The sequence below is a fragment of the Dermacentor variabilis genome, chromosome 8 (assembly GCF_050947875.1).
Source record: "Dermacentor variabilis isolate Ectoservices chromosome 8, ASM5094787v1, whole genome shotgun sequence".
NCBI lineage: Eukaryota > Metazoa > Arthropoda > Arachnida > Ixodida > Ixodidae > Dermacentor > Dermacentor variabilis.
Genome location: NC_134575.1, coordinates 85,174,434 through 85,202,396, shown reverse-complemented (window position 1 = coordinate 85,202,396; position 27,963 = coordinate 85,174,434). Strand labels below are relative to the sequence as shown.

Sequence of the window (27,963 nt, the reverse complement as noted above, 5' to 3'; positions counted from 1 at the left end):
TTCTGTCATTCATAGTTCTGGTGCTTTATTAACCGTCAATGCTACATCACATCTGCCGGAACAGATACTATCTCACCTTAAATAAGGCTAGAGCCAATGAAAGCAAATACTCAATTCATTTTCTTTATCAACAGCTATATTTTGTAACATTAGGAAAGTGATCTTCCTGCCTATTTTGTGAATTACAGAGGGAACTTGATGAGACTTCTCAATTCTACGTAGACCCCACTTTTCTGCAACAATTGGGCCAGATGCCGCGGGTCCCATTCGAGTAATCCCAAGCGTCATTTGGCGCAGGACAGCTGCAAGGAAAAAAGAGAGATTGTATACGCGATTGCTTTGTAATAACGGCAACACAACGAAACTTCCCAGCTGCTTTGACGATAGGCTTAGGAAGTGATGCAGAAGTTAACTTCATAGCATGAAAAGTATGCCTCGAGCATAGCAGGCGCAACATTAATGCTTCTCATCGTTAGCTCAAATTTGGAGGTACGCTAATTTCAACATGGCGGGTAATGTGCAACTGAATTTCGAACAACTTTGCCTTTCTTTTTTAGTTTGCTCAAAAGTGGTACAACTGGGAATGTGAATGCTCAGACAACAATTTCGCAATTGCAAACATTATGAACTTGTTGAAATTCACACCGTTTATTTTCCAAAGGCAAGGTTTCCTGTGCTGTTACTAAAAGGTTACCTATCGCAGTGGGTTGTTAGCATTGTTGTCGTTATTGTTAGTATTCCAACTGTTACCTGAAATCTCGTGCACTCATTTGGCTAAAAAATTGCTAACGACATATTAGCCAAAATTTTCATACATTGACTTATTCATCAATGAACCTGTAACGCATATAAAAAAATTATAATTCCTCAATTTCATTACCACACTCTGCTGCTTTAAACTAATTACGTAGCATCCCCTCGGGGAGTTATCTAAATGATGCCCAAGCATTTTGTAGTAACGACGTGGTGTTGCGTAGTCTTTTGCGGGTGTGTTTCGTGTAATTGCTAGAACGACCGTGAATGAATCGTGAAACTGCGAAGCGTGGTTGAAACACCGAAGTATTAAGTCACGCTGATGACGTTCAGATACGAAGCCATGGCTGCTCCACAATTCTGGCTTGCTAAAAGTGCGTCTTTTGCGTGCCTGATCATACGTCACATGGCCCCCTGCAGGTGCCTTCTTCGTCAGCTTCTCCCACAGTTGGCTGGCTCTATCTTGAAAGCTGTCATCCTTACCGAAATACAGACATACGGACATTATTTCCTTTGGGTAACCATAAATATGCTTACGCATTTAAACAGAAACAAGCATATGACAGCAGCCTAGACGTCCAGGTTGCCTTAGAATGCGCTACTACTTGTTCTGAATAACATGACTTCTGAAAACATCAATATTTAAATCAGAGTATTAAACGCGACCCCCATGCAGAACCACCTATTTGCGCAACGTACTATTCCAGACTACTGTTGTATGTCGTAGGCACATCGGCAGCCGCATAGCCTGTGCATCGACACAGGCTGTGCAATGCGTATCACGGCATGACACACGTGTGAAACGCAGCCAAAACCTCTGGTTAGCTTCGGCAGGTCCCCTAGCAAAATCGACTTCCTTTAGTTGCTATGAAGATTAAAGACGAGAAGCATAAAGAGCAGCTTGGTACCGCTACACCAAGGCGATGTATTAGCATTGCAAGTGGGAAAGTGAATTAATTCCGGAGATCTGCAGGCTTGGAGTGACGCCTGACACCAGCGAAAGATGCTGCGAGCGAGTGGAGCTATGCTAATCCAGGTACAACCAAGATAGGAAGGCCCTTCATAACGACAATTCCTCACTAGAAAAAGAATCGGACTGTCTGTATTCGGCCACGACCTCCCTGATAATATCCATAAATAACCAATGCCGTCAGTCCCCAGCAGCTGTAGAGAACCTGACCAAGGCGGTGGTCAAACCTGTAACACAGCAGAGGATGCTTAGAATATCGGAGTACGGACAGGCCACCAATAGAAATTGACCCATGCAATGATTAACACCTGAACCCTCTCGAGTGAGGCTAGCTGAGCAGGACTTTTTGTGGAACTATCAGGCATTGTTTGGTATTTTATCAGCCTTAGAGCGATGGAAGAACTGGTGAGGCTTAGACACTGCTAAATAACGGCCATGTCCCCTGCTATAGAGGTTTCCCTGATAAGAAGCAATACGGTGTATGATTCCTAATCCATAAGGACATAGCGGGCAACATTGACGAATCCTACAGCGTTAACGAGAGGGTAGCAGTAGTCGTAATCACACCTAATAAGACGTATAGATTAAAGGTAGTACAAGCCTACGTTTCAACATCCAGTGACGACGATGAGGAAGTAGATCAGTTTTATGAAGATGTTGACTTAGCGATGAGAAAGTGCAAACTAGGTATACGGTAGTAATGGGTGACTGCGATGCAAAAGTGGGGAAAAGCAGTGAATTCGCAACTACGGCGTCGATTCCAGGAACGCTAGAGGAGAAATGCTGGTAGAATTCGCAGAAAGGAATAAGCCTCAAATAATGAACACCTTTTTCAGAAAGTGTGGCTACGGTATGTAGACCTGGAAAAGCCCTAATGGTTATATATAAAATTAAATTGATTTCATACTTTCCGCTGATTCCAGCCCAGTGCAGGTTGTAGAAGTGATAGCTAGGGTAAAGTGCAGTGACCATAGGTTAGTGTGGGCAAGGATGCATTTCAATTTGAACAGAGAAATAGTAAAATTGGTCAAGAAAAAACAGGTCAACTTAGAGGCAGTAAGGGCAAAAGCAGACAAACTTAGGCTGGTACTTGCAAACAAATATGCAGCTTTAGAACATAGAGAAGATGATGATGACAGAGATAATAAACGAAACCTTAACGAGGCAGGCTTCAGAGGCAGCAATTAAAGTGGGAGGCAAGGCACCAAGGCAACCAGTAGGCAAGCTCTCCCAAGTAAGAAATGAACTAATAAAGAAACGACAAAGAATGAGTGTCCAACTCTAGAGATAAGACAGAATTCGAACAACTGTCAAAACTGATCAACAAAACGAAAATAAGTGATATTCGAAATTATAACGTGATAAAGATTGAAGAATCCGTAAAAATTATACACATCCTGAAATCAGTGAGAAGGAAACTTAGCGTAGGACAAACCAAGATGTATGAACAGACAGATAAGCAGGGTAATCTCATCAGCAATCTCTAAGGTATAATAAATGCAGCGGAATAATTCTATACTGACCTGTACAGTACCCAGAGGACTCACGAGTACTCTATTCGAAACAATAATAAACAGCATATACAAACTCCTCCTATAACTAGAGATGTGGTCACAAGGGCCTTGCAAGGCATGAAACGTGGAACATCGGCAGGAGAGGATGGATTTACAGTCAATTTAATCAACGATGGAGCATACTTAATGCTAGAAACCCTAGCGGCTCTCTATACGAAGTGTCTATCAACTGCAAGGGTCACAAAAACAGGAAGAATGCAAACATACTAATCCACAAAAAGGGAGACGTTAAAGAACTGAATAATTATTGGCCCATTAGCTTACGCCCAGTATTATATAAAATATTTACCAAAATAATATCCGACAGAATAAGGGCAACACGGGACTTTAGTCAACCAAGGGAACAGGATGACTTCAGGAAGGGGTACTCTACAATAGATCACAACTATTTTAATTATCAGGTTATCGAGAAATGCGCAGAGTGCAATAACCCTCTCCGTATGGCTTTTATAGAATACAAAAAACATTTGATTCAGAAGAGATACCAGCAGTCGTAGAGGCACTGCGTAATCAAGGAGTGCAGACCGCTTACGTAAATACCCTGGAAAATACCTACAGAAATTTTACAGCCAGCGTAATACTGCAGACGAAAAGCGGGAAGTTACCTATAAAGAAAGGCGTCAGACAAGGCGACCCAATCTCTCTAATGCTGTTCACTGCGTGCTTGGAAGAAGTATTCAAGCTATTAAACTGGGAAGGTTTAGGAGTAAGGATCGATGGCGAATTCCTCAGCAACCTTCGGTTTGCTGATGACATTCTTATATTCAGCAGCCCTGTGAACGAGGCACAAAAAATGATTCAGGACCTTAACAGGGAGAATGTAATATTGAGGTTAAAGATCATTATTCAGAAGACAAAGCTAATGATAAATAACCGGGCAAGGGAACAAGAGTTCAAGATCGCAAGTCAGCCTTTAGAGTCTGTGAAGGAGTACGTCTGCCTAGGTAAACTAATCACAGGCAACCTTGACCATGAGAAGGAGATTCACCGAAGAATAATAAAAATTGGTTGTATTGGCATACGGCAGACATCGTGAGCTCCTGACTGGGAGCTCTCCTTTAGAATTGAAAAAGAAAGTATACAATCAGAGCATTTTACAGGTGCTGACATATGGGGCAGAGACTTGAAGCCTGACAAAGAAACTTGAGAACAAGTTAAGGACCTCAAAAAGAGCGATGGAACGAAGAATGCTGGGCACAACTTTAAGAGACAGAAAGGGAACAGTTTGGATCAGAGAACAAACGGGTAAGGACGACATTCTTAGAGACATTAAGAAAAAGAAATGGCGATGGGCACATCATGTAATGCACAGATTAGATAACGAAGGAACCATTAGGGTGACAGAATGGGTACCAAGAGAAGGGAAGCACAGTAGAGGACGGCAGAAGACTAGGTAGTGCGACGAAATGAGGAGATTTGCGGGTGCTAGTTGGAATCGGTTGGCGCAGCACAGTGGTAATTGGAGATAGCAGGGAGAGGCCTTTGTTCTGCCGTGGACATAAAATAGACTGATCATGATTATGAATGCAGGCTTTTGCGCACAAGATGAGGACGAAGAAGATGCTAGGCCTCTTTTCCTGCAGATCAGGGCGTACTAAAATCTTGCTGATGATGTAGCCCAGGCACAAAATTTGATGGTAAGCGAAGCTACGCTCGTCTAAGTTTATAGTGAGTGCGCGACTTGATGGACTCTAGCACGGTCCGAAGCCGCCTAAGTTCACTGTCCGAATTGCAGGCAAAGACGACAGCGCCCCAAGTAGAGGAGCCGGGTCCGCCATTTCAAACCTTATAACACCGTCTGTATCACGCGATGGAATATCGCGGGTGCCAAGCGTATCCCGAATAGTGTGACTTCAAACTGGTATAGGCCTTACTAATGAAGGCAGTCTTCTCGCGATCCCTCTCATCGATTTCTCGCTGCTATCGCCAGTCATTTCGATCCACCGACGAGTAGTAGGTCACGTTGTAAAGCTGATCCAATGCGTCGTAAATAAGTGGGCGGGGGCATACATTTTGCTTCGTGATCTTTTTCAGCCGACGATATTCGATGCAGAAACGCAGTTTTCACAAAATTCGCATTATTCATTGATGTCTCCACTTCACCGCCTCCATACAGGCCTATTAGGCATTGCTCCTCTGAGAGAACGCAAACATACGAGCACCACATTTGCGTAAACATTATGGAACGTGATATTCGGTGCATCAAGCACACGCTGAGCTATGTGCACTCGTGACTTTTTGTGTATGACTAAATTTTTCACCAGGGAAGGTGACCATTAGCACAGTCTGAAGCATGCCCGGACTGCGTGCGTCGATATTTTTGATCGTAGCTAGTCTTTTGCCTAAATTACGTTGCCTTCTGGTGAAAGTGACAGCCAGTGGCATCTAACTGCGGCAAAAGCCAGTGTTCGCATGTGCAGTTCAAGTGTTTTTCGGGAAGAATAGATTCCAAGAAAATATCGCAAGCAGAAATTTGCAGACAGCACAGGCTTACGTCAGCTGGAAATACTAGACTAAGATGCACACATTTACTGAAGGCTCCTCTTGAAAATATACCTGTAGCTGTGGTATTTGGTTCCTTCCACGGGCCAGGTATTTTCATGGCCTTAGATAAAGTAACCATCAGCATTTTCTAAGCTGTACACGATGATACAGGCGACAAAATACGCACTACGGTAGCTTCAGCAACAATGTACAGTCCTCACAGATTCCAAAGCAGCATTGCAAAGCCTTTGGCCGAAAAGGACTAAATCAAGCAATTACATTTTGGTGCAGGACATGTACACCACCTGGCTTCAGCCGCTGGACATGCGATAGTATTTCAGTGGATTCAAGGACATTGCTGTTTAACAGGTTATGAAAATGCCGATAAGGCAGCCCGCAAAGGCAATGATTCCATTAAATTTCTAAAACTGTATTTTATTTAATGAAACCTCCTTCTAGGGCCTTTCTTGCTCTTCGTCCCATTATTAATTTTATTTGTTTTGAACACATATAGACAGTTAGCAGGAAAGGGATAGCGAGGAGCAGGCTGGCAACTGCCACCAGAGGGGGCACAACGCCTGCCTACACTTCTGAAGGGAGGTGACAGAAACACAGAAATGGAAGATAGGTAGGAGGGCAGGAATGAGGAATGCAAGAGCAACAGGACAAATATAAAGAGTAAAGTAGAACAGAGTACAAATCACACACAGTAGGGCCGGTCACTGAAGGTCACGCCACTACAGAATGCTGAATAGAATAATTTCGACGCTACAAACGAGAACCTAAGAAGAAGGAAGGCCCTACAATGGAGGCCTCATTTAATAAAATACATTTTAGAAATTTTATGGGATCATTGCCTTTGCGGGCTGCCTTATTCGCATATCCGTCCCATTCTCTGCCAATTAGCAGGCAAGCTAAAAAACTCGGGCTAAACACTGTTTTTTTTAAATAAAGAGCTCTGTTTATCTCGACATAGCTAGAGGTGCATGCAGACGCCTCGAGAAGTTTATTAAAAGGCAGCGATTCGGCACTTCACCTGTGTCCTGCGCTAAGGAGGAATGAACACCAAGTATCTCCCGGGAAAGCACCCTGCGAACATCAGTTTCGACACCAAACACCCCTGCAGCAGTGGAAGCCAGCCACGTACGGGGATGCGCTGACTTCGAGGAACAATTTCAAGTCGTATCGGTGCGCACCGACTGTCGACGCGCCAGATTTATTTAATGTCACTCGCAAATAAACGAGAAATGCCTCCATCAGCCAATCGCCCGGCAATATATAGTATATTTGTGGGCGTCGCTCACGCTCCGAAACACTTTTATGTAGCACGTATTAAGCAACATAAAGGTGTATCGGCGGTCTTTCATTTTCTCTACAATTTTCTCATTGACACTTTTCATCTAATAACTTTAATTGAGAAGATTATTGATTATGTCAGACTAACTGTTGAATTAGGCGGATTGCGAAAATAATCTCAGTATCTCCAAGCAGTAGCAAACACTTTACCTTGGCTCCGTCAGGCTACGTGGCATTTCCATATCTTTCAATCGCGGTGCTTGATTATATATATATATATATATATATATATATATATATATATATATATATAATTTGTTTTGAGAGTACCACTGCAGATTGTAATGATTCTGCATTTTTAAACCTGTCGTTCACGATTGACTCTGTCATGCACTTTGTGTCTATACCAAGTTCCTAACTACCGCTTAACAAAGTCAATTTGCCTTGTTGTTGAGATATAAGATCAAAATTACGTTTCTTTGCGCGTTTTTATCAGGCATTTGTCTCTTTCGCGACTACAAGTGGTGAAAACGGGCACCTGACTCCTCTCCATTATGCCACAGCCTCAGGAGGAGCTAATGCATCGACACTGAGTCGTGGCAGCAGGGTACTGTCCTTTTTCTTCACCATGACTACAGGAGAAGCCCATGGGCTCTTCAAAAGCGGGATGATTACGTCGCGTAGCATTTTACCGACTCCTCCCTTTGTGTCTTCTAAATCCCGCGTCAAACATCGATACGGGCTTTAGTGAAGTGGCCTTTCGCATACTTCGGTTATTATGCGATCATGGCTTCCTTGTTGAAGTGTTTGTTTTCCTGGCTAAAGTTTTACAGCCTCACCAGCGCTTTACTTCCGTCTAGTACGGAGATACCACTTGCGAAGCAAATTTCGTGGTCGAGCAGTAGAGGTTGTTCGCCCTTGGCGACGCTTTTTGCGTCGGCTGCCGTTTTGGTGCCGAGGAAATGATGATACTGGAGGGACGTGGAATGCTAACTTGCTCTGTGAGCACGCTCTAGTCAAAATGACTCAAGAAGCTCTCTCGAAGTATTGCTTGGTCTGCTGGTAGCGTTAGTGACTTTCAATGATCATGCGCAGAATAATTTCTTGAGAGCACTGTCCGATAAATACAAAAGTCGCAGGGTACGTTCAATCGTAAATGGAAATTCTTGCTGCGCAAATTTCAGTCGGCACTACCAGGTGTCCCTCAGCTCTCCAGCTTAGAGGGTCATACCACGAAGTCTTTGCTTTCTTCAACTTTGCAGCAAATGAACCGGGGCTGATGAAGTAGTGAGCTTCTACGTCTACAAGAGCTCTGACTTTGTAGGAGGCGAAAGCACGTGGAGATAGGTGGTTCTGGAGATAGATCGGTGGTGCAGCTTGTAGTAGGAAACACTCTGGTGGTGCCGTAGCGCCCGTGCCGTAATCTGCCAGTCCAATGTGACAGGTAGGATCCCTTCAATTTATTCTGCACTGAGGTTAATTGTACCCACGTCATACCGGTTACTCAATGACATTATGTCGACACTTTAACAGGCTCGCAATAATTGCACTTGATATGTGCCGTGTGGTCTATGCTGGTGTTCAGTGAACCAATTTCATGCCGACTAGGGTAGTGGGTGTGTGCTAATGAGAGTTCACCACCCTTCAACAAGCATCTTTGCCGCCAAATTTCGTAACTAGGTGTGCGCCACCGGGAATGTTCCACTCCCGAATAGCAAATGAGACCCTTTAAATTGCTGCCACACTGAGCGCAATTGTACGCACGTCACATTGGTTCCTCAAAGACAGAAGCTAGACGCTTTAGCAGACTTCCCAGCAATTCCCTGTGTTTGTGCCGCTTTTCAATAATATTATATACCTCATTCAGTACAGTGCTTCGAGCGGCGCCGTAAATGCAATGGGTATGTGGCAGTGTTCAATGAACTTCTCCCTACTTGGGTCACTGAGTATGTGTCATGTGTGGTGCGCGACATGGTGCGTTGATCGGGACGGCCAGGAGCAGACGACACTGAGTGCACGCGCGCCGAGGTGGAAGAAGGAAAACAACGACGCCGAAGAGCGTCCGGCACGAGAACGCGCGGTGCATCAAAGACAACAAAAAGAAGAAAAGCAACCAATTAGAAAAGGCCAAATCGGCCAGACCAGAAGAAAAAATTGGAGGACGCTTAAGCTTCGCCTTCAAGAGTGGAACCCGACAGCGTTCCCGGCCACCCGCCAAGGGGTGTAAGACAATGGGCTACGGTGCCGCGACTACGCGCCCCGCATCGGACGCGGTGAGCGTCGAGAAACGCAGCGTTCGGCGCGACAACGAAATGTGCGCCTGAGCAAGCAACGCACGCCTGAGCCTTAGAAACAGCGCGTTCACTAGAGGCGCTTTTATACCGCTTTGAAGCATCGAACTCGTGGCTCAGTGTGTAAAATTTTGTACTGAAAGTGGAAGTGCTATTAACTGGAAGAAGTGTCTTGGTTTTTGGCATGGGAATTGGCAATACAAGCCTGAGACTTTTTGTAACATGCAATGGGCGGTAACTCCAGGCACCTACCTAGGTGTCCCCCTCGAACATTATCGAGATAGCAAAGAATATTGGGACAATGAAGTAGCGCGAATGAAAACCCAGACCGGCAAATGGGGAGGGCATAAATTTTCAATGTTTGCAAGAGCCACAGTGTGTAATTTGTTTTTAGTGGCGAAAATCTTTTATGTGATGCAAGCGTTATGTCTGACGAGGATGTCTGTGCAAAAGCTACATAGAGTATTTGCGGTGTTCATTTGGGCCTCAACATGGGAACGTACAAGTCGTAGTAATCTGTTCCATAGAGTGTCTAACGGGGGGCTGGGGTTGTCACATTTGTTCCTCAAACAGATTGCAAGCAGGTTTACTTTTTTGCGTGATCAAAAGGATGCTTTTCTGAGAACAATGATTCAAGCTAGACTGCGTGATTCATTGCATGATTATGTAGTGTCGTCCATGTATGCGGGGCCAATGCCTTTGAGTGCTTTTTTGCGTGAAGTGGTCGCGTCTTTCCGAATACTAAAAGCAAGATTTTCTAGTGAATACCTGGCCGTTGTTACTAGTAAGAAGTTGTACAAAGATCTTGTTGATGTATTCTTGCCTGTACCGTTGTATCGTACAGTATTTGTTTTAGGTTCAGAACGAGATGTTCTTAAGAGAGTTAAAGGTATGCCGGTAAGAGCTTCTGTTAAATCTTTCTTTCTTCAACTACATACAGGCACTCTCCCAGTGAAACCGTGGCTGCAAAGCAAAGGCATTTTTGTACCTTGGTCTGTGAAGTGCTTTATATGCAAAAAACCGGAGACGATTGAGCATATCTTTTTGGACTGTCATGACGCAGTGTTTTTGTGGGATATTCTAAAACGTAGCCTTAAAAAGGAATTGCCGTTAAGTGCTTTCGGAATACGCTTCCTGCCATGCGCGGAACCAGAGGGTGTGCCTGTCGATCTGTTAATGCTTCTGTGCATGCACAGTGTGTGGCGAACGCGTATGGATATTAGACATGAGCGCATTGTCCAGGCCCCAGCACATGAATACTTCATTGAAAGTGTGTTATATATACGCGAATTTTTCTGCACACAGAGTGATCCTCCTGATTGGCTAAGTGCTTTGGACAAAGTGACTAGCCTACATCGTTCTTATCACACCACACTGATCCGGCATTGACTAGTTGTTTTTTATGGCCATGTAATACTCACATTGTATTTTCTTTTGCCTAGCCGGTAATAAAAAAAAAAAAACTCGTGGCTCAGTGGTAACGTCTCCGTCTCGCACTCCGGAGACCCTGGTTCGATTCCCACCCAGCCCATCTTGGAAGTTGCTTTTTATTTATGAAGTGCCTGCCGTGATTTATCGCTCACAGCCAACGCCGCGGACGCCGACACCGACGCCGACGACACCGGCTTTTCTGCGACACGAGCTCCTTAACGCTATCGCGTTAAAAAGCGTGGTGCGCCGGCAGAAGAGGAGGACACGCAAGGAGACGCAGGGGAGACGCCAGGAGAGTTCCAGGAAGCAACGGCAGGAGGAGGTCAACCAACGGAGCGGGCGTTGAAGACGGGACGTCGGGTTCCCGACCCGAGCCACCAGGACTTCACCCAACCGGGGCCTCCTGCCAACCTGTTCCTGTGCGTCGCCCGTCTACCTGAGCGGGCCGCCAGCTTCTCGAGGCCGGTGAGCTTCTGCGCCCGTGGACGAGACGAGAACAGTCGGGCTTCGGGCCCGAGTTCTACGCCAGCTGCCCGGCCAGAACGCCACCCCCGTCTGTCGTGCCGCCTGCTGTCCGAGGCCGGCGTTCGAGCTTCTGCGCCCGTGGGCGGGACAAGAATAGTCGGGCTACGGGCCCGAACTCTACACCCAGCTGCCCGGCCAGAACGCCGACGCCGTCTGCTCCTGCCACCAAGCCGCCCGCTTTACCTCGCCTAGCCCGAACTGGCGCGCTCCGGTCGCCCGGTCGGTCAGCTTACACCGCGACCTATGGTGAGACCGGCGCCCCTCCTTTCGCTAGCCTGTCGCCGCGTCGCCGCCTCGAGACTGTTACGCGTCCCTGCCCTCGTGGCAAGCCCGGACTCGCGCACTCGTTAACCTCATGCAAGCCCTATGTGTGTTCCTTGCCGCTATGTCTGCTTGAGTGTTCATTTTAGGCATGCTTTCTATTTCCTTCTATTTACTTTATGCCTCTTTTTAGTTGGAATAAAAGTCTTTGTGTGTGTGTTCAAACCAACGGCTTTGTCCTCAATTGGCTTCTCGGAGGCTCCGCCTAAAAGAACCGTCAGAACCTTTTGAGTACACGAACCGTTGCCTCCATATTGGGGTCATCACAGTATGTGCCACTAGAAGTGCGGCCAGCGGGGTAGCACTTCCCAGCTTGCGCAAGCTCTGCAGAAGAATGCTTCTGGTATCGGGGCCCGCGCGTGGACTTCTCAGCAGGGACAGTAGGTTATACGATGTGTGCAGAAAGTGGCGCGACAGCGGAGACCAATATGCGCACGACGCGTTTCTCAGTGTTAGCACGCACCGGCGCGCTATGCTTATGAGGGGCTACGTGGACACTTCGCCGCAGTGGTGCAAGGTGACGTCGAGTGTTCTGAGGAAAGCACGAAAGAGGAGTCTGGATGCATCAAACAAAACTCATTCATAACTTGTTTTGACGGTGGAAATACATTGCCTGGCTGTTTTTGTTCAACGCTAATCGCACTACCGTGGACAGTCATGGCAAGATGGGTGGTGCCATTTTTTTTAACGCGAATCAATTATAATAGCTCGTGTTGAATATTTTGTTGAATGTTGACTACTCAAGCTCACGTGCGTTTATTTACAGAATGGACATTTATTCGCTGGTATAGTAAGGTACAACGCCTGTACTGACTAGCTCCCAAACAATCAGTCTTTAAGAAAATGCCACCGAACATAACAAAATACTGTATGAATAGCGTTTAGCAACATTAGAGCCTCATTCAAAACAAGCTCTCCAAGAAAGAATGTCTATTGCATGAGTAGCTTTCAAACAAAACGGCTGCCAAGAAAAAGCTAAGTTCTGCTCAAAGAAAAAGGTTTCTTCGGGAATTACGGCTTTCTTGCCCATTCAAGAAAGGGCCCGTTCCGTTGAAGACATCACTGGTTGTTGCGTACGTAATGAAACTTCTACATAGCTAGACTGACAAAACACTATATTACAGAGAATAATAAAAAAATAACAGGTGAGGATTTGTTCTTCGGCCGTGAAACCAAACACAAATCTCCCATTACCAATTCTGTTTCATTACCCATTTTGCTTCATAAGGTTCGGGTGTTGTCACACTTCTCATATTTATCTATACGTACTTTAGCAGATGAAGAACAGAAGCCAGGCTTATACCGTCAACTGTTGCAACGTTTCTCTTTCTTTACGAGTATTCGAAAATACGGAATGCCTGATTTTTGAGTAGGAAACGAATCATTCAAGCTAACTATTTGAATTAGAACTGGAAGCTCCGAAAATTCGCCTACCCCGGAAAATTATCAAAGTGCAGGGGAAAAAGCGAAAGTTTTACTGCGCAATCCGAAAGGTCGTTAAGCACCACGCGTACAGTTATCTACCTACTCAGCTTCTACTATGCCTCTCCATCTATTTTTTCAAAAACAATATTCGACCATCTTGAATCTAAGCGCCGTTATGGTAAAAAGTGTTACTATATGCCTCTGTGACGCTTACTATCAATGCCCGCTACTTGTGGTCTGCTGTACAAGCGCGAACCTACGATTCAAACATTTCTAATTCGTTTTATTTCAAGCGGTTAAGGTTTCGTTCATTTTAACACGGGTTCGAATAAACAGAATCAAGGCACGATCAATCGCACTTCGTGAAAAAAAATCTTCTTAATACCTAATAGAATAAAGGCGCATTCTTTTTGTTGGTTGAAAATCAAGTTTTGATACAATTGTTCATCCGTTAACATTCCTCTATAAGTGCGCATGCGCAGCAGTGGTAAGTTGATGTCATTAGGAAGCTGAAAAGTAACTTACCCAGTCACTTCCACTTCATTGGTTGAAGTATTGCAACGTAATCTTTCGCATGGCCAATCACTGACTTGTACCACACCATTCTCTAGTGTATCATTAAAATAAAGGCACGATGTAGCTGCGTAAAATGAAGGCCAAAATATATCGCACTTAACCGAATTCTTCAAGCACGTTCGAAAGCTTTACGAAACTAGAGCGTATCAGACTGATGTTGCTATTATAGTGGTAATTTCATTATAGGCACTGCACCACACGGCCAAACCGCATTTGCGAAGCGAGCGTTTTAACGCTGAACTGTTGTTTAAAATGCTTGAGGTTTGTAACATGGCTACAACCGTGAAACTGAACACCCAAAATAAAGTTGTTGATTGTCACACTGAAGGTTTCTCTTTTTCGCATGTTTTCGTAGGACGTAAACATGGCAATTGTGGCACATTGTAACTAGAACTGCATGAAACAAGCATCAATAACTGCCACTATTACACTCGAGTAACAAGTATTCTGATGCACCAGATGGTAAAACATATTATAGTTTTCAGGAACAGCTTCTTTTACCGGATGGTTTGTTTGAGATGGCTGTCATTCGACATAAAATTTTAATAGCTTCAAAGTACACCTAAGGAACACCCATGGCAAATTTATGTTATGTTCTGGAAGTTAAAAGTCGCCATCCAAGGAGCCTCTTAACGAAAACATTTTTAGATCGATTTATTATAGGAAGGCAAAGGACCAATACAATTTTCCTGTTGTTATTCAGCAACGATTCGAGTCTCATACTCAACAGGGATACTCTTCTCCTTTTCGAGGACTAGCGTCAGCGTCAGTAGTGACAATTCCTTCACTGCCTTATAGCCTACTGAAGAAAATTGCTTGCGTCTCAATGATGTGATAAGCCCACCTCCTTTTTTACGCCGAAGCCGTTTATGGCTAGGGTTAAGTGAAATTTTCTTGTGTGCGAGAAAATCTGTCATCATGAACAATAGCTCTTACAGCTGCTCGCGCGTTCGTCGTCATTTTCTTCAACAGCTGGCTCGTTGGCGCCCCTCGGCGTAACCGGGCGAAAGTGATCGTGCCACTGCTCGCACGTTCGTCTTCATCCACAGCTGGCTTCGATGTCGCTAATGCCAACGTTCCTACTATGCTCCCCTCTGCGAATGCGCTGACTAGAGTTATTGTATATATGGCTCTCTATACGATGAATAGTTGGGCATAAGCCTGCCATCTTGCAATCAACTTTGCTGCAATGAACCCATCTATAGTTCGCCCTGGGACAATTTTATTTATTATACCCTCCAGATCACAAAGGTATTACAGAGGGTATCCATCTGAGAAGCTGGTTGCAGCGCTATGCAAGCTACTTGAATTCTTAGTCATTAGGAAGGCCGAATATCCCTCGATATGGTAACATTCGCACCACGTCGTCTGTTCACTGTCTGCTTGCTTTCATGTTACATTATCCATGGTTGGTGGATTGGCGCAAGAAATGATTTCACCCCGTAAGCATCGGCTGCGTTTACCTGCATACGACAGCAAGACTTCGCTTTACCTATACGTTTTTGCTGCAGTTATTTTTCAGCCTCCTTAGCAAGTAGTACGGGCGAATGTGCCTACAGATATCCACCTGAGCCACAGTGTCTTCTCGGCCTCTATTTAGCACGTACTCGGCATTTGCAGGCTACCACCATCACGTACCATGATAGAGCGGGGTAGTAAGTTAACGATGTAGTGAAAAATTAGGCTTTCATAGAGCACTGTCAACGCATCACCAATCCTAATGCTGTGGTACCATATGCTCACTAAAGATGAAACGAGCTTTACGGCTTCTTGCCGTGTCGGTATTCCTAGCAGCGTAAAAACAAACAGGCGATCTCTACAATGGAATGGAATGGAAGAAGCCGAGTAGTACGGTCGTGCCCACATCGGCTCCTGCTTTCTTCGATTTTTTTGGGTGAGCAATTCATCTCAATCTCGATGATTTCTGCACCAGCGGATGCATAAGGAAAAGAGGAACCCACGGATAGCAACTTTTCAACGGTGGGTGGCCTTTTAGGCGGTTTTTCGAGCTGCTTCTCTTCCGTGACGCCGCGCTTCCCTCAGTCTGACGGCAAGGCCTAACCAGCGTTCGCCGGGCAGGGTTAATCCCGCCTCGTCATGACAGACGGAATGGTCGTTGTAATTGAAGGAGACGATCTTCCTCCGGAAGAATTTGGTGCGGAGCACGGCTGGCGCTCCTCTGCTATCAAGAAAAAGATTGGAGGACGCTTAAGCTTCGCGTTCAAGAGTTGAACGTGACAGCGTTCCCGTCGACCCGCCAAGGGGTGTAAGACAATGGGCTACGGCGCAGCGACTACGCGCCCCGCATCCGACGCGGTGAGCGTCGAGCAACGCAGCGTTCGGCGCGACAAGGAAATGTGCGCCTGAGCAAGCGACGCACGCCTGAGCCTTAGAAACAGCTCCTTTCTAAGGCAACACCACGTTCACTAGAGGCGCTTTTGTACTGCTTTGAAGCATCGAACTCATGGCTCAGGGGTAACGTCTCCGTCACACACTCCGGAGACCCTGGTTCAATTCCCACCCAGCCCATCTTGGATGTTGCTTTTTATTTATGAAGTGCCTGCCCTGATTTATCGCTCACGGCCAACGCCGCGGACGCCGACGCCGACACGGCTTTTCTGCGACACGAGCTCCTTAACGCTGTCGCGTTAAACCGCCCTGCGCGTCTCTCGTCGCGACAGCACCCGTGAAGCGGCAAGCAGCGAGGGGCACCGCGAGCGTCTCAATGGCAGCAGGAAGCCCATTAGCCTAAAGCACAAGATCCATCAAGTCGTCGCGAATGCCTCAGCTCCCGAAGGAACACTGGAAGATTATCGCCCGCCCCAGGGGTGGTTTGGATGTTCAGAAAACGGGCTCCGCAAGGCTTGGTCGGGCCGTCGCCGCCGCGGCAGGACTCACGTTCGAGCAAGCTAGCCACGACATCGTCTGCCCCAACGCAGCACAAGATATTATCGTCCTCAGCACCGCGTCTCGCGATAACGCAGATGATTATCTAAAAATGAATTGCATCACTCTGGGAATTAAACAATACGAACTCAGCACTTACGAAGCCGCGCCTCACGCCACGTGCGAGGGTGTCATACGCCAAGTTGATGTGTCAAACAGCCAGGCCGACCTGGACAGAAGCATCCTCAACAAGAGAAATCCCTTAGCCCTGGGAGCCAAGCGAATCAAGAATAGCGAAACGGTAGTCATCGTTTTCGACGACTACAAGGTCCCCAACTTCGTTTTCTACGGCTCGGCGCTAGTGAAGTGCTCTTTGTACCTCAGGCAGCACGGCTGCTGCTATGCCTGCGGTAGACTAGGCCACAGAGCCGACGTCTGCCCAACTCCGGAGGACAAACTATGCAGCAAATGTGGGGCCAACAACCCTGACAACCACACCTGCTCGCCTACTTGCGGCCTCTGTGGCGGCCCGCACGCCACAGCGGACAAGATATGCAAGCAAAGATTCCAGCTCCCGTATATTGTTCGACGGAGGAGGAATGAACTAAATGCGGAATCCGGGAATCGAGACCCGTCACCAGCACAGACATGCGCCAGAAGCGAACCAGCTAGATCTTCGAGCCGGCGCTCCCGCTCGAGAAGCCGCTCGAGGTCCAGGAGCCGTTCCCGGTCCAGGTCTAGGGGCCGTTCTAGGTCCAGGTCCCGGGACCCACAGAACAGGGTCCGGTTCGAGGAGCCAGCCGGTCCTGGGAAACAAGGCGCCACCTGGGCAGACAGGGTGCGTAGTGGAGCGAGAACTGCCGAAAAAGTAACGGCGGGTGCGGCGCTAGAGCATGGTTCCTCTGAAATAGCTCAGCTCAGGAAACAAAATGCCGAGATGCGCAGCATAATCGAGTTAATGCGAGCCGAAATAGCAGAGCTCAGAAAGGCTAATCAACCTCACCACGTTCCCGCCCTTGGTTCAACCCCCTCAGGGACGCCCTCGGCGACCCCCTCGTCCCATCCCCCTGGGGGACCTCAACCCCTTCCAGTCCCTAGTTCATCCCCCTCGGGGACCCCCTCTCCCCAAACAGCAGACATTCCCATGGTCGTGGATGCAAGCCACTCGGGCAACCCAGCGAAACGAAAGGCCGTTCGAAGCATGCCCGATAATGCACAGGCTAAAGCCAAGTCAGAAGTCAGAGAAATATTGAATTCCATCTGCTTCGAGATCAAGATTAATGAACGACTATCTGCAGTGGATCAGCGACTCTTGGTCGTGGATCAGAAGTCAGACGAGCAAAACATCAAAATTCAATGCTTAGAAAACAGAATGCCAGAGATAGAGTCAAAGGTGCAGGAAATGGACATCAGGACGTCGATCCACGTACGTCCAGTTTACTTCCCGGATAGTGCGTCGGTACCTACGCCACCACCACTGCACATCTCCGGACCGATTAATAGAACCATCTCCCTAGAGACCGTAGTAGCAACGCCGGAAGGTGCTCTATACAGCAATGATGGGGCCACACACCCAATTTAGAATTTGGCAGTGGAACTGCAGGGGACTCCACCATAAAAGATGTAGCCTGCAGCAGTTTGTTCGCACTCACGAAGAAAAGCCACATGTTATATTATTGCAAGAAATGATGACTGATCAGGTTTCACTACAGGGATGCAAAGCTCTGGCTCTCCGTGGGGACGGCAGAGGAATCTGCACATTAGTCTGCAGCAAGTTCACTTTCGTCGCACGCGATCTAGGAGTCCGGCCTAGCAAGACGGAGACCTCCCTAGTAGAAGTCATCCCATGTCAATCCAACATCTCCAGCATTTTTATACTTAACGTATATAGCAGCCCGAGCGATCACAGACAACGTTTCAAAACCATCATCACTAGTGCAACGAAAATCGCCGGAAACTCTCCACTGGTTGTGGCTGGCGATTTCAACTCCCCCTTTCACGCGTGGAACTACACGCACGACACGGTCAAGGGCAGAAGCCTGTGGCAGGAGGCGGGAGATGCGGGACTCTCTCTATTGACGGACCCAGCCTTTCCCACCAGATGTGGCACCTCCTCGACCAGGGACTCTATCCCAGATCTCGCCTTTGTTAAAAACGCTGGCTCAGCCGTGGGGTCGAATCTGCTCATAGACATCGGTAGCGACCACTACATCACGGTCACCACCTTACAAGTGGAGCAGAAAAGAAAAAAGGCCTTCTCGGTCCCTGACTGGGACAAATTCCGTGAGGTTCGCAGGGCCCGCGCCGCCGGCGGAGAAAAGCCGGAGAGGAGTCTCGTCCAGTGGTGCACATTAATTCTGCAAGATGTCTGCTCCACCACCAAAACTACAGAGACGGATCTACAGACAGACAAAATGAATAACAGGCTAGCACACCTTCTCGAAGCCAAGTAATCACTTCTCGAGAGGTGGAAAAGCCAACGCTTAAATCGCAAGCTCAGAAAAAAGATAGCCGAGATCGACAAGCAGATCGACGAGCACTGCCAAGCCCTGGCTAGGCAGCAATGGGACGAAATTTGCAATTCAATCGACGGGCAGATGTGGACGGGAGGCAAGTGGAATCTTCTCAAACACTTGCTCGACGACTCCGGCACCAAGTCAAACCAGAGAAGTGTCCTCGCTGAAGCGCTCGACGAAGCCAAGAAGTCGTCTACGGAAAAGGACGTGCTCGAGATGCTAGCTAAAAAGTACCTGCCGCTCAAAACTGTGGCCGATGATGCGGCATACCCAGTATACAAAGGGAAGCCGAACTCCGCGCTGGACGAGCCTTTCAAAGCCAGTGAAATCCGTCGTGCCCTACACGACCTAAATGGCAGGTCAGCGCCCGGCCCGGATCACATTAACAACAAGGCTCTGAGAAACCTAGAGGACGCATCGATCGAGTTTCTCACAGATGAGATAAATCGGATTTGGGAGGAGGGAATTGTACCGGAAGAATGGAAGTTGGCGAAGGTCATACTAATCCCAAAGCCCGGTAAACCGCCGAGCTTGGACAACCTCCACCTCATCTCACTGACGTCATCTGACATCATCCATAACAGAATTGTCGAGTATATCGAGACCAACGACCTTTTCCCTCACAACATGATAGGCTTCAGGCCAGGCCTCTCCACCCAGGACGCCATGAAGCTTATCAAGATACAAATCCTGGAACGCTGCACTCGGGACACGAGAGCCATCCTTGGTTTGGACCTGGAGAAGGCCTTTGATAACATCCGTCACGAGTTCGTTCTCGACGCCATCTCCAAACTTGACCTAGGCTCGTCCTTCCATGCCTTCGTTAGATCTTTCTTGAGCGAACGATGCGCCATCCTCAAGGCTGGAGATTTGGAATCGGAGAAAATGGAGCTGAGCAGAAGAGGCACCCCTCTGGGGTGAGTCATCTCACCGCTCCTGTTTAACATCGCAATGGTCAACCTCTCAAGGTACCTAGGCAAGGTCCAGGGCATCGTTCACACGATCTACGCAGACGACATCACTGTCTGGTGCACGGGTGGCAGTGACGGACAAGTCGAAGCCGCTCTCCAGGAAGCTGTCGACACTACAGAGCGCTTTCTAACCGAAACGGGACTCCGGTGCTCCCCAAAGAAATCGGAGCTCCTTCTCTGCAGCCCAACTAGAAAGGGCCGCAAGCCACATAACTGGAAACCCCCCACTGAAATTGACATTAATCTCTACACCAAGTGCGGAGATCCCATTCCCAAAGTCGCGTCCATTCGAATCTTGGGAATGACACTCGAAGGGGCGGGCACAAATAGCACCACCATTCACAAATTAGCAAAGAAGACGGATAGCGTCATCGGTCTAATCAGGCGAGTGTAACAGAAGGAGAGGCCAGAGCGAAGAGAATCTGATAAGGCTAGTCCACGCTTTCTTGTTATGCCATTTCACGTACGTAGCGGCCATGCACGTCTTGAAGAGGGCCGAGCGAGACAAGCTAAATGCCATGATAAGGAGGGGGATCAAGAGCGCGCTCGGACTACCAAACTACACACTCACCGACCGACTCCTACAGTTGGGTATTCAAAATACCCTGGAAGAAATTGCAGAAGCACAAGAAATGGCACAGATACTCAGGCTCTCCGGCAGCAGGGCAGGCAGATGACTCCTAACAGAGATGGGCGTCCCCCCGGCCACTGTCGAAGACGCCTATCAGGGCCTTCTGAATGAGCAGAAAGATACATCCTCATATCGCCTGCCCCGCGCAACATGCACCCCCAGCGCAACGTAGAAAGAAGGAAGGCCAGGACGGTGGCGCTCCTACGCCGCGCGATAGAACTCCCTGGCGGCAGCTGCTTCGTTGACGCGGCCCAGTATGGCAACAGCAACAATTTCACGGTAGTGTCGATCAACCACAGGGGTTCGACCGTTAACGCCGCTTCGGTACGAAGCACGTCGTCGCGTGCGGCCGAGCAAGTGGCCATTGCCTTGGCCCTCTTGGAAGACAAACATGCCCATATCTTCAGTGACTCCAGGGCAGCCATCCATGCCTTCAGCGTTGGCGCTGTGTGTAAGGAAGCCTGTCGCATCTTTGACGGCAAAAGCATTGCCACCCACACCGTCACATGGTTCCCCGCTCACATGGGATCCAACATGGGAGGCCCCACAAACCTCAACGAGCTGGCCCACTCCAAGGCGCGAGGTCTCGCTTTCCGCGACCATGGAGAACTCCAACGCCGGCCCGCAGTGGTGGAGAACAGAGATCAACCTACCACATACAATGACATTGCGCAGCACTTTTATCTCGGCAGGAGAGACTTTCCCCTTCCACACAAGAAGTTAAATAGAGAGCACGCATTGACCCTCAGATTATTGCAAACAGACTCGTATCCCAGCCAGCTTTATTCCACAAGCTTTTTCCCGACACCTATGCCACTGATTTTTGCAGGCACTGCAATGACATCGCTAGCCTAGACCATATGCTCTGGCGTTGCCCCTCGTTACAAAGCACAGAACAAATCAATGAGGACAAGTGGCTCTCCGCTATCAAGAGCCCCGATGCCGGGGCGCCACTATGGGCTGTCCAGAGGGCCCACGATGCGGCGGTCGGGCATGGCCTGACTGTCCCAACGTGGGAGCGGCCCGCAGCGCGCTGAGTCGCGTACCTCAAGACCTTCATTAAAGTTTTGCATCCATCCATCCATCCATCCATCTCTGCAATTCTGCCAAGACATAGCTAATGATTTGACGTCAGCTTGACATGAGGCTTAGTGATGACGGATTTTGCTGCTTGTTTCTTGCTAAGATGGATGACCACCCAGCATGACAATATATGTGTCCATACCTTTATTCATAACTCTGTGTCACCTATTTGCCGTTAGCTGCGCAAATTCTCGTGTCATCCTCTTTCGCAGAATAGAAGGGCTCATGATTTTTTCTTCATTTTTTTTCTGCTTGCGACATTTCTTGTGGCGGCGTTGTGACCTCCGCGCTGGCTAACTGATTTAACTTGAGTTCGATGATCTAGACGTTCCAAGTAGTGCCCAATCCGTAGATGCAAATGGATCGGACACCTTCATACAGCGCGGTGGCGCTTGTATGGGTGGGACACAAGCGATTTTTATGTATCATGGAGGCAAAATAGGTGATTGAAATAGTTTTACATAATACCACGCCTAGATTCTCTCCCTCGGAGCACGGATTGAAAATTTTATCATTTTCGCGTCGCGCAGCTGTCTTTATAATTTGCAGACACGATCTCCACTCCGTTGTTGACGCTCAGCAACCTTTTCTTTGCTATACCTAGACATGAAGAAACGCACATAAAGAATTGGTTTTTATGCATGCGACAAAGTATCAAACTGTAAAGGCATAAACTCTATAGAATGGCCGAACTCGTGTGTGATGCGCCGAAGTTTGCTGATTCGCGAAAGTCCTTTGGCTTGAGTAAGCAATCAACGATAATTTCGCACAAGTGTAATGACTGTGGACACGTCGAGGGATTTCTTTATGTGAACAAATTGTTGTCTCTCTGTTGAGGCTAGAAGAAGAAGTCGACTAGTGCGGACGCGTTGACGTCGTCTCCGGCTTTCATCGATGTTCTCGAGTGGTTCTCCACGCGGAACCGGGAGATTTAAACCGTAATGGACATCGCAAGTCAAGATAACTCTGCGGGCACCGGATTTTCCTCGGTTGAAGGATGTTCCGCCGTTCTGTGAGTGTTTGAAACACAGCGAAGGCAGGCTTCGGCCTACTCCCGAACGTATGGCAAATGGAACCCAGAATGGACGTTGTGGAAGGAAAAGAGATTACTCAAGAAGAGGCACGTGACCCATGATGGAAGGTAGCCTACAACCAACGGCCCGGCAGGCGCAGGGAAGACTGTTCGGCTCCAGACGGTGGAAATACATGTGGCAAACGGATGGATGGCGCCCGCACCGCAGCACCTCGAGACGCGTTACGACGCGTCACCGCTGCTCCGAGGCTGCCTCGACTGGCGAGGGGCACTTTTCGCATCGTTGACAGAACTCTGGATGGCCTGAATGTAAACAAGGTTAGTAAAATGCGCTATGAGCAAGCCTTGCCCATGGAGGAATCCTTGGCTCTGGTGACAATCGAAGAGGACACGATGTGTCCCAATAGAGTTCAGAACACTTTTGTGGTGTGCACGCCGCGCGAGAAAAATGCAGACGCGTAGGCCCGAGTGCAGCAAATAAGGCTCGGCGAAGGGACGTTTGGGGTGGCGGCGTACCTAGCGCGACCCCAGAAACCGTGTAAGGGAATCATAAGAGGAGTCGACGTGGAAGTCAGCGAGGCTCAACTCAGAGCGAGAATTGTAAATCGCCGCAATCTGGGCGCTTTAGAGGCCAGGCGGATGAAGAATACCACGGCGGTGGTGGTGGTGGTTTATCGAGGGCATGAGGATGAGCAACTACGTGGCATACGGCGGGACCATATATCGCTGCCCGCTCTAGCGACGCACCACGGAAGTCTGTTTTTTCCATGTTTTTCCGTGTGTAAGGTATCATTGTGCAAGTCAACTCGTTCATGAGATGACACATGACATCACTTTCAGCGCAGAGAGAGCAGTGCTCGAAGCGGACCTTGCCAGCCATCCACCATGGCCGTTGACGACATTCGACTGGGGCAACGACCGCGAAGAACTCGTAGCAATAGCCGAACCAGACGGGTTACCTGAACCAAATGCTTCTAGAATTGGGAAAAAAATCCAATTGCTAAAAATAACGAAGAAATAATCTATGCTCGCACAGCTCATTGAAGAGTAAATAAAATTGATGATTGCACTTAAAAAATTCCAAGAAAGAAAGGGTTGTTATCTGGAGTGGCTTTCTTGGTCGGGGCGAGAAGGCTGCTGAGTGGGAATATAGACTATTTTCTTGGCGGATATAGGGGAAAATAATTACATTCAGCCGCTCAACGTTATCGTGTTCTTCATTTGCAGAAATTTTTAATGACTGTACACGCGTGCTGTGGGACTGGCTTTTGCTTAGCTTCAAGTGTTTAATAGCTATCATCTGTTAAGAGCAAAATGTACCGACATGGTTCTTAATAATAACACGCGTGGTATACACGTGAAAGCACATCGCGAGAAAGAGTTGCTTTTCAGAGTTACTTCGACGTATTTCACGCACCAGATCGAAACTATGTGTTTTCCGTTCGTAAGATTTTTCGCATTATGGACTGCTGCAGCTTGCTCGTCCACCAAATTTTTTATGCTCTTGGGTAACTTTCACCTTCAATGCAATTGGTATAGCCAGTAGATCCATTGGTCTATGATAAAGTGTAACAGCCATGTTGAAAGAAAGCAGATTGCACGATTGTGACAATTACAGGTTAAAAACTGCGCGTTACCATGGTTGCCTGCCTGACACGGCAATCCAGAAAACAAACATTTGATGCTGGCGTTTGCTTACATAAAGCACAATAGAATGTTTTCTACTTACTACAAAAAAATGAGCACGCCCCACGCTCTTTGGGAAACAATGTTAGGCGATGCATTAAGCAGGTTGCTCTCTATGTCGCATTGTTTGGCCCTCCTCAAAGTGGTGCCAAGGTGATTAGTGTATTTCCGTAAATCTAGAAATTGGCGCGAGATATACGAGGCATATTTCTACGATATAACAATGTGGAGAGCTGTCAACGAGGATCGAATACTAGAAATCGGCACGGATTGCATGTGCTGAATGTTTCACAAAACTAGCTAGTTTCCGAATGAGAAATTGTGCAACGATTCTGGCCTAGTGATCAGCGTACTGGGCTACTGTGCCCGACAGCAGACGTTTGATTCCCATCCGGTAAACATTATTTTCTTTTTATGAAAGCGACGTGAGAAAAAAACCTAAAATATGTTTAACTCTCGCGCAGTGCCAATAATGAGAAAAGAATGCTTCACATTAAAAACAAAGCTTCCAAATAGTTAATAATATGTGATGAGTGCAGGTTACATTTCTACTTGGGCGAATTTGGGAATGAATGTAATAAAATTGAATATTTGCATGACCCTGATTTTCACAATGCATCACACCTCATGCCACTATTTTGATATAACGTTTACCAGTGAGAGTTTATGCTTGGTATTTCAAAAGATGACTTCAGGTCGCAAGCACCAGACATACCACAGATGCATATTTGACAGCGTGACAGCACATGTAACATTGTATCCTTGCAGACCTTGACATGGACGGTGGATTAGCTGTCATCACAACGTTTAAAACGATTACTTTTTCTATACTGCCTTGTCTATTATGGAGCCGTATAACGTAAAGCTATTCCAATATGTTTCTATTCCAATCTTCTGACGTCAAATTTGCGTAACCGCCGACGTAAGCATCGGGCGGTCACCCGCGCGGCTGTCTGAACAAACCAATCAAATGTTCCCCTCGTTCATAGGAGGTCACTTTTGTTTGCTTGAAAAACGAATAACATTGCCTGCACTGAGTGGCTTGTCTTACGTAATTGGCTCACAAGAGGAGAGGAGCATGATCAAGTGTATAGAGGGATTCGATGAGGCCGAGCCACTGCCCTGAATATCGATAACCGAATGAAGAGAGTGGTGCCAGCGTCTGCGATTGGTCCGCTTTCTCTTACTTAGCTTGCGGTAGTTCGTCGACAAACGCGGCAGCATGAAACGGAAGCTTAAGAATGACGCGAGAACGGATCCTCAGCAAAGAAGAGTTAGCAAAACGAGGGCGTAAACGTGCCGAAAGTTCTCGGAAACGTTCCATGGCCGTGCAAAAAGTTTTATTACACGCAAATAAGCCCATGCTCTCCGGCAGTGGCGAGTAGCTACTGCCGGAGCGATCGGCGGCAGCCATCATTTATTCCTTTCGGAACGGGGCAGCCTGCGGCTATTCAGAAGAAAATTCAGTTTTGTTCGGTATATTAATGCATCTTTATCGCGTACGCGTCACTTTGACGCAGTAAGTTTTTGCGGTTTTGTGACCTCGCGTGAGAGGCAGGTGAAGTCGGCGAAGCCAGGAAACGTTTGACCAATAGTCGAGGGCTAATGGAAAAAAGGCGTTGAATGAGAAAAAGCTATTTTTGTTTTCTTCGGTCAAGTTATGCATAATCAGTATGTACACGTCATATCAGATGGGGAGCTATCGCGGTTTTCGTGACGTCGCATGACAGACAGGTGAAGTGGGGGTGGTCCAAAAAAGTTTTTGACCAATCGCGGTGGGCTGATAGCAGAATTGGAATAGAAAAGTTGGGAATAGTTTTCCGTTACAGCGCCCATGTTGTCAATTAGTGCTGTTCGTCATCGAGTGGAACGTTTGCTCCAAAATCATGATTGTGATCATGCTAGCGAGCAAGTTTCCAAAATTACTTTGCCAGCGAGGCCCCCACTTCTCAGCCTTCAACCCCTAACAGCATCAGTTCTCTGCACTGGCTGGGGATAGTGTTGATTGATGTCTTCAAGCGCTTGCTCCTGTTGTTGCTCAATGGGTTCCTGGGGCAATTGATCGATGTGGTGTGGCACGCAAGGAACAGAGATGGCTTGTTTTGCTGTCCTGAGCTTGCCCTCCATCCCCTTTGATGTGTTTCTGAAATGATCTTGTAGTTGTTTCAAGGCATATCTATTCTTCTCGTTTTTTGGTAAGTGGTAGTTGAAAACTCCTTCATGGATTCTTGAGACAGCATTTGGAAATGGCTCGAGGAGTTTTGGGTTCAAAGGATACACCTGGTTGCAGATTATTGTAAGGGCTGCTTTTGTGCACTTTAACTTTCCACCGAGTGGTAGAGCTTGGTGTGGCCGCAAACACTTCCATCGTGAAATCTCGCTTGGCTGCCCACATATATATATATATATATATATATATATATATATATATATATATATATATATATATATCTGAAGGTGCTGACGGTCCACAAGAGCCAAAAGTATGGTGCTGTGCCTGCGGAAAACCAGCACGACCAACAGTAAACCATCAGGAGCAGTCTGTAACCAGGTTGAATACGGACATTTAATATGATCTGTTTGCTAAGATGTTTTTCATAACAAATGTTGTTGAGCTCTCAGTAACACGAATGCTGAATGCGGCAAATAGTTCACTTTAACGCCGGTCTGTAGTTTTTTTTAACGCGAAAAGGTGGAAGAAACACATGAAGAATGCTCATCACCGTTTATGTATGTAAAGGTCGGAAGCATGCTCTGCTGATAGTGATTTTGCAATAGAGAAGCCATCCAAGAGGTCTATAAGTTATAGAAAGCTGCTCACAATATAGAACTTTCCGATGTCCTCTTGAATTTCTTCACGACGGACCAGGCGAAGCCACCGCCGGTCGCGGTTTCCGCCATGTTGGTAGCCTGATCTTCGCCTTTGCTTCACTTGACTTTGTTGGCCGCGTGAACAGGTCAGTTATCGAAAAGCGCAGATTTCAAGGGAGGAATACATATTTCAAGGAAATGTAGATTATTGAAAGATAATTATCGGAAAAAAGCTGGTTAGAAGCTGTTCCTGGTTCTCTATCCATTGAACTATCGTCAATTTTATTCCTATAAAACGACATTAAATTCTGTCTTGTGGCAGCGTGCTGTGATGGTGACATTAGCCTCACGAAATGTCATTAGTAAGAAATGACAGATGCTCCGTGTGACATGGGCTTTAAGCACATGTTTGAGAATGATGACAAACGGTACAATAAACTTACCGTTAGTACCGTTAACAAGCGGTACTGGTACCCAAGTAATTGAACTAACTCTGCAAAATGTGGCTAGAGCTACACTTATGAACGACAGGCAAAGGACGCTCATACTGTTGAACAGGAAATATAATCTTGCACGCTTATAAATAAAAACAACTTGAGAGACTGGCACTGCCTCTTTAAATACGCTTTCAGTGAATTCTAGACCCAAGTTAACGAAAAAATAATTCGCTAGCTTTCCTATTCATATACAGCGCTCATGA

General features: G+C 47.1%; 1 long non-coding RNA gene across 1 annotated transcript; it reads right to left on the bottom strand.

The window, feature by feature from the left end:
- Positions 1–8: 8 nt before the first annotated feature.
- Positions 9–27,865, bottom strand: LOC142590382 (uncharacterized). Its single transcript, XR_012830086.1, has 3 exons — positions 27,707–27,865; positions 13,596–13,710; positions 9–302 (listed from the first exon to the last, which is right to left on the bottom strand). It is a non-coding gene; the product is annotated as an uncharacterized LOC142590382 (long non-coding RNA).
- Positions 27,866–27,963: the final 98 nt, after the last annotated feature.